This window comes from Hemitrygon akajei, chromosome 2 (assembly GCF_048418815.1).
Source record: "Hemitrygon akajei chromosome 2, sHemAka1.3, whole genome shotgun sequence".
NCBI lineage: Eukaryota > Metazoa > Chordata > Chondrichthyes > Myliobatiformes > Dasyatidae > Hemitrygon > Hemitrygon akajei.
This window is the reverse complement of record NC_133125.1, coordinates 6,288,679-6,296,561: the sequence shown is the minus strand read 5'-3', so window position 1 is coordinate 6,296,561 and position 7,883 is coordinate 6,288,679.

Below are 7,883 nucleotides of genomic sequence, written 5' to 3'. Positions count from 1 at the left end.
TCTTAACAAATATTTCCACAAAAGTGGTTTGCCATTGCCTTCTTCTGGACACTGTCTTTACAAGACGGGTGACCTCAGCCATTATCAATACTCTTCAGAGTTTGTCTGCCTGGTGTCAGTGGTCGCATAACCAGGACTTGTGATATGCCCCAGCTGCTCATATGACCATTCATCACCTGCTCCCATAGATTCACGTGACCCTGATCAGGTGGGGGCAGGGGAAGCAGGTGCTACACCTTGCCCAAGGGTGACCTGCAGGCTAGCGGAGGGAAGGAACACCTCACACCTCCATTGATTGAGACGCAACTCCACCCTGCCATCCAGTCCACTTGCTATGAAAAACGATAAAAGATTCCCCAGGTTACTTTTGGTTCTTTTGTCTATCAACTGCATTCTAGGCACCATCATTTTCGACCTGTCTGCCAATAAAAACAATTTATCTCTTTCTGTTTTGTCTGGCCCTTCATGGTTTTATACACAGTACTGTGCAAAAGTCATAGGCACAGACAGTAACTAATGAGATTATAAAGCATGTTGTCATTAATTTATGCAACAATGTATTTTATTATTATCTTGAAAACCCTTTAACATCTTTGGGAAATTTTACAATTCAGATTTTGTTCATCTGTATCCCAAAGGCATAATGTTACCTTCTTCTTATGTATGACCATATTTCCCTTTTGTATGTCCTCACCCAGGATGATGATAATATCAAATGATTCCAGCATCATATCCAGACATTCCATTAAATTCATCCACTTGATCCACTGGGATCTGGACCAGCTGGAAAAATGGTGTATACAATTTAATGCTGACAAGAGTGATGTTTATACTTTGGGAGGACAAACCAAGGTTGGACTTACTCAGTAAATGGTAGGGCTCTGAGGAATGTGGTAAAATGGAGAGATCCAGGAATGCAGATTCGTAATTCCTTGAGTGTGACATCACTGTTAGATAGGGTCAAAAAGAGAGCATTTGGCACATTGGCCTTCATAAATCAAAGTATTGAGTGCAAGAATTAGGATGTTGTGTTGAAGTTGTATAAGATGTAGGTGAGTCCTACTTTGGAGTTCTGGTCACCTATCTACAGGAAAGGTGTCAAAAAGATTGAAAGAGTACAAAGAAAATATACACGGAAGTTCCTGGGACTTGAGGACCTGAGTTATAGAGAAAGGTTGAATAGGTTAGCAATTTATTCCCTAGAACTATGGAGGTTGAAGGGAGATTTGATAGATGTAACAAAATTATGAAACGTATAGATAGGATAATTGCAACAAGGCCTTTCCACTGATAGTGAGACTAGAGCTGGAGGCTGTGAGTTGGGGGTGAAAGGTGAAATATTTAAGGGGAAAATGAAGGGGAATTTTCACTCAGAGGTGTGGAATGAGCTGCCGGTGGAAGTGGTGGATGTGGGTTTGATTAGCAACAGTTAAGACAAGTTTGGATAAGTACATGAATGGGAGGAGTATAAAAATCTATGATCCAGGTACTATAGTTCAACACAGACTAGATTGATTAAAGAGTCTGTTTGTGAGTTGTAGTGCTCAATGATTCTATAATTCTATGAATACTTGACTTAGCCTGTACCTTTGAAATTCTCAATATATCCTTCACATCTACGGCCTAGCATTGTCGTTACTCTACCGAGAGAAATACTTTCTCCATTTCCCTCACAGAGGATTAGTTTCATACTCTCCAACAAACAGCTATGCTGGAGCAATGTCTTTGGGTTTTGTGAATGAGGGAATTAGTAAAGTGAGAGAGAGAGAGAGAGAGAGAGAGAGAGAGAGAGAGAGAGAGAGAGAGAGAGAGAGAGAGAGAGGGAGAGAGAGGGAAAGAATAAACATTCTTTATGGAAGGCAACAGCTTTCGACAATGGTATGTGGTTCGACAGAGTATCAATATCATCCCACATGGTACACTCTATTCTCAGAGATATTGTTACCATGAGCGAATTCCTAGCTTGTTTTTACCTAAATGAAAAACATTTTCACTCAGGTATCAAATAGTCCTCAGTAGAAGCGATAAAAAAGCTAAAGTGGCTAGCGTGTTCAGTCCTTTACGTCTAATTTCCTGCTTAATTAGAACAATGACATTTTGTTTGTAGGTCATATGAACATAGTACATTACAGAACAAGACAGGCCCTTCAGCCCACAACGTTATGCTAATCTATTAAACTACCTTAAGAGCAATCTAACCCTTCAGTCCTAGGAGGGAACGGCAAGGATCCTTATCATTCAGGAACACCTGTCTATTAATGATCCCTGGCGTATGTGGCTGGGCATCAAGGGCATTACTGACAACGCAAGGAAAAAACGACGTCAGTTATACCAGTAACACATTCCTCCCTGATGCTCTAAACAACTTCTATGCATGCTTTTGGGCATGCAACACAACGCGGCTATGACAACTACCCACTTTCCGGGTGAGCATCCACTGTGTGTAACAGCAGCAGACAAGAGAATACTCCGCAGAGTCAACCTCACCCCATAAGGTGGCCAAGCCAGGCAATGTCCCAGGTCGAGCACTCATGGAGTGTGCACACCAGCTCACTGATGTCTTCACGGACATCGTCAATACTTCACTCATCTCAGCTGCTGTCCTCACATGCTTCAAATCAGCCACCATCATCCCTGCACAGGAGGCTCTACACCTTCCGAACTAAATGACTCTCACCCAGTGGGACCAACAGCAATCATCATGAAATGCTTTGAATGGCTGATAATGGCACAGATGAAAGACGTGCTCACTGAAAGAACCACTCCACAGCAGATACCTTAGCATCTGTCATGCACCTGGCCCTGACACACCTAGAAAACAAGGACACTCATGTCACAAAGCTATTTCTGGATTTCAGTTAGACATTCAATACCATTGTCCCACAGACCATGGTGAACAAACTCCTACTCCTTGGTCTGAATACCCCAATGAACTTCCTAGCTAACTGCCCTCAGCCAGTCAGGACACAGAACTGCTCCTCACTCCCCCTCATCCTCAACACAGTGCCCCCCAGGGCTGTGTGCTGATCCCATTGCTGTACACTCTGCTCACACCTAACTGTGCAGCCAAACACCTAAGCAATCACATTACCAAGTATGCGGACGACATGACAATGGTGGGGCTCATTGCCAACAGCGATGAGACTGTCTACAGAGGGGACGTGGAAGAGCTCAAGGTCTGGTGCCAGGCAAATAACCTCTTCCTCAATGTCAACAAGACAAAAGAGATGGCTGTTGACTTCAGGAGAACTCGTACCACTCACACCCATCTTTACATCACTGGCACAGCAGTGGAAACTGAGCAGTTTCAAACTCTGAAGAGTGAACAAGCACTTATGGTCCCAGAACACATCCTACACAATCAGGAAATCTCACCAACGCCTCTCCTTACTGAGGGGGATCATGACAGCAAGACTTTGCACATCCATACTCACATCATAACACTGAAAGACCATAAGACATAGGAGCAGAGTTAAGCTATTTGGCGCTTCGAGTCGGCTCCGCCATTCAATCATGGCTGATCTTTTTATTTTCCCCTCCTCAGCCCCACTCTCTGGCCTTCTTCCCATAACCTTTGATGCCATGTCCAATCAAGAACCTGTCAATCTCTGCCTTAAATACACCCAACGTCCTGGCCTCCACAGCTGCCTGTGGTAATAAATTCCACAAATTCATCACCCTCATTCTACAGATGTGCAGTGGAAAGCATCCTAGTAAGCTGCATCACTGCTTGAAACAGAAACCTCCCTGTTATGGACAGGAAATCTCTACAACAGGCAGTCAAAACTGTCCAATGCATCACTGGCACCCTCCATCAAGGACATATCTACAGAAAGGTGCCGGAAAAGGGCCAGTAACATCATGAAGGATCTCACCCACCCTGCTCATGGACTGTTTGTCCCATTCCCATCCTGGAGAAGGCTACACAGTATCCACACCAGGACCACCAGACTCAAAAACAATTACTTTCCCAAAGCAGTGAGGCTGACCAACACCTCCACCCACTAACTCCACCACTACTTTATCATTTCCCGTCAGTCACCTAATGTACAGCCTAGTGACACTTTATGGATGTACAATAAATCTATGTATAGAAGCTAACTATAGTATATAAGTATAAATAAATATAAATATGAGTACCTACATTTATTGTATGTATTATTGTGTTCTTTATCTTTTGAGTTTTTTTTTGTGCTGCCTAAGATCTGGAGTAACAATTATTTCATTCTTCTTTGCATTTGAGTACGGACAATGTCTTTAAGCAATCTTGACTCTTGTCCCTAATGTATCTGTCTCTGCCACTCCCCTCCCCTCAGCAGCACTTCCCACAAACCCACCACTCTTAGTGTAAAGTACTGGCTTCTGACGTTCCTCCTACATGTTCTTCCCATCACCTTTAAACAATGCCCCCTCCTATTAGCCATTTTCATCCTGAGAAAAGATCACTGGCTGTTCATTCTGCCTATGCCTCTTATCATCGTATATACCTCTATCATCACCTCGCACCCTCCTTTGCTCCAAAGATAAAAGCCCTAGGTTGCTCATCCTATCTTCAGAAGACATGCTCTCCAATCCAGGCAGCATCCTGGTAAATCTCCTCTGCACCCTCTCTAAAGCTTCCACATCCTTCCTGTAATGAGGCGACCGGATCGGTACACAATATTCCAATGTGGTCTGATCAGGGTTTTACACAGATGCAACGTTACCTCATGGCTCTTGAACTCAATCCCCTGCCTAATGAAAGCCAACACACCAATTGCCTTCTTCACAACTATATCAACTTGTGTGCGACTTTGAGGGATCCAGGGACATGGAACTTTGGTGAATCTATGGACGCGTAGGGAGCTAAAGTGAATAATTCCAGAAAGTTATTAACCAATGTATGTTTGACCTACTGCAGATTGGACCCGAAATTTGTGTTGCAAGCTCATTGAGCCATATCATGCCCAGCACAGTATGTGCCTCACATTTGTCTCCTGTGGAATCTCCTCAGTCTCATGGACCATTTAGAGTTTTGCAGAAAATCATAAACATAAGAGATCCTGCAGATGCTGGAAATCTGAAGCAACACACTCAAAGTGCTGGGGGTATTCAGTGGGTCAGGCAGCATCTATGGAGAGGAGTAAACAATCAACATTTCAGGCTGAGACTCTTCAAGAGGACTGGAAAGCGAGGGGAAAGACTGCAGAACAAAAAGGTGGGGAGAGGGGAAGGAGGAAAACCAGAAGGTGAAGCCAGGTGGGTTGGAAAGGTTATGGGTTGGAGAGGAAGGAATATGATAGGAGAGGAGAGCAGACCATAGGAGAAAGGGATGCAGGAGAGAACCCAGTGTGGGCAGTTGAGAAGAGGTAAAAGGCTAGAATGGGGAATAGAGAAGAGGGGAGTGGGAGGGATTTTTTTTTACGGAAGGAGAAATCACTATTCACGCCATCAGGTTGGAGCTTATCCAGGTGTTGCTCCTGAGTGTAGCTTCATCATGACACAAGAGGAAACCATAGACTGACATGTCAGGACAGGATAGGATTTGAAACTAAAATGCTTGGCCATAGGAAAGTTCAGCACTTCCGCCTATTAGAGATATTTATCAGTAGCACTGTGTACGCAGGGCCCTTAACATTGTCAATGACCCCTCTCATCTGTCCAACAATCTCCTTGACCCCCTACCATCAGCATTAGGACAAGAAATGTATAAGATGATGAGAGGTATTGATCATGTGGATAGTCAGAGGTTTTTTCCCAGGGCTGAAATGGCTAGCACGAGAAGGCACAGTTTTTTGGTACTTGGAAGTAGGTAAAGACGAGATGTCAGGGATAAGTTTTTTACGCAGAGAGTGGTGAGTGTGTGGAATGGGCTTCCAGCAACTGTGGTGGAGGCCGATGCAATAGGATCTTTTAAGAGACTCCTGGATAGGTACATGGAGCTTAGAAAAATAGAGGGCTATGGGTAACCCTCAGTAATTTCTAAAGTAAGTACATGTTCAGCACAGGATTGTTGGCCAAAGGGCCTGTATTGTGCTGTAGGTTTTCTATGTTTCTAACTGTTAAAATGGGAAACAGCTTCTTCCCCCAGGCCATAAGAGTATTGAACTCCCAGCCACCACCCAGGTCTCATTGTGTATGAAGTGCCAGTAGCATTATACTGTTAACTTTTTAATTTGTATCGTATATAGAACTCAATTTGTACTAATATTACTTTATATGTTTTTTGTGTGATTTACAGTATATGTACTGGGTTGTGCATTTTGGTCCAGAGGAATATTGTTTCATTTGGTGGTATACATGTGTATGGTTGAGTGACAATGAACTGAACTTGAACTTGAATCTTTCAGAAAACTGATGGCGAAGGGAAGAAGCTGTTTCTGAATTGCTAAGCATCAATTCACAAGATGGCGCAGAGCTGCAGTTTCCAGGCCTGCGGAGTCTAGGCCTACACTCCACACTCAAATGACAGCGATGTGGGATGAAGGACGTCTGGCGTCTAGGTCTCCGATCCAGTGTCAATTGTCAATGGCAATAAACTCAACTTTTTAAAATTATCAACGAACCTGCAAGAAATTGGAAATTCCTTTAATTGCCCAAAAAGTGTTTCCAGCATCTAAATGCAAGTCTCTGAATATATGATATATTCTGAAACAATTAGATCCAATCAGTTTCAGTGTTTGTCAGATCAGAGCCTATAAGAGCGAGTCTAACAGTGAGTGATTGTCTCAGTCATTTTTCTTGTGATCGCAAGACCCCACTGGACATTGGTAATCTGGAATGCTGCAAATTCAGTTCACTGGTTTATTGGCGGGACCGATGGCAGGGTAGCACAGACTAGGCCTCAAGCCACGGTGTTGCCTGTTTATAGCCGCCCAGTAGAGAGGCATTGGAGTCGGTGCCTAGAGGTAGTGTGGTACGATACCCATTTTGGCATCGGTGCTCCCTCCTGTGTTTGCTCAGTGGAAGACAAGTTAGGTTGCGTTTGTTTGCAGACTGCTGCGGGCTTGCTCTTGCCTACAACATCCGTGGACTCAGGGATTTGGGCTACATTATTTATTTTTTGTGTGACTGTATGGTTACTGCCATCTAATATGTGCTACATGTGCCCTGTGCTGTGTATGACTGTTGATACTGTGTTTTGTTCCTTGTCCCGGGAGGAACACTGTTTGGTTCGGCTGTATTTATGGGTATTCATGTATGGTTGACCGACAATTAAACTTAAACTTGAACTTGAAATGCAAAGCAAGTAGCAATTTTGTAAACTCAATCCCTCTGAAACATCTTAGAGCCAAGTCTAAGTTCATTTTTTTAATATATAGATCACTTGGTTTGCCCAGGAGTCATTGTCGCACCTATCATGATGTGACATGGCATGCTTCATACATTCCTTCTTGGCTATGTCACCTGGAGTTGGTACTTCTTTGGATGACAAAGATGAGTGAAGAGTTTCCAGATAGATCAGGCTGCATTATTGGCACTCTGCTGTCATGTGACAATTCCTTTAGAACCTGTATTTGTAACAATAGCAATTACTTTTACAATGCTTGTCTCTAAAGTAAAAACAATATTCCATAAGCCATTGTGAAGGCATGCTGCCAAACAAGCTTCAACCTTGACTTCCCCAAGTTCACTTAAGGGCAAATAGCTGAAGATTTGGCTTTCAAAGTTCCAAGTAAATTTATTATCAAATTGCGTACAGTATATGTCACCATATGTTACCTTGAGATTCATTTCATTTACAGTAAAGCAGTGATATACAATTGAATCAATGAAAAACTACATGTAAAGACTGACAACCAGCATGCAAAAGTAGGTAAGCTGTGCAAATTATAAGTAAATAAACTAACTAATAAATAAATAAATAATACGGAGATCACGAGTTTATTTATTTATGCGGAGAA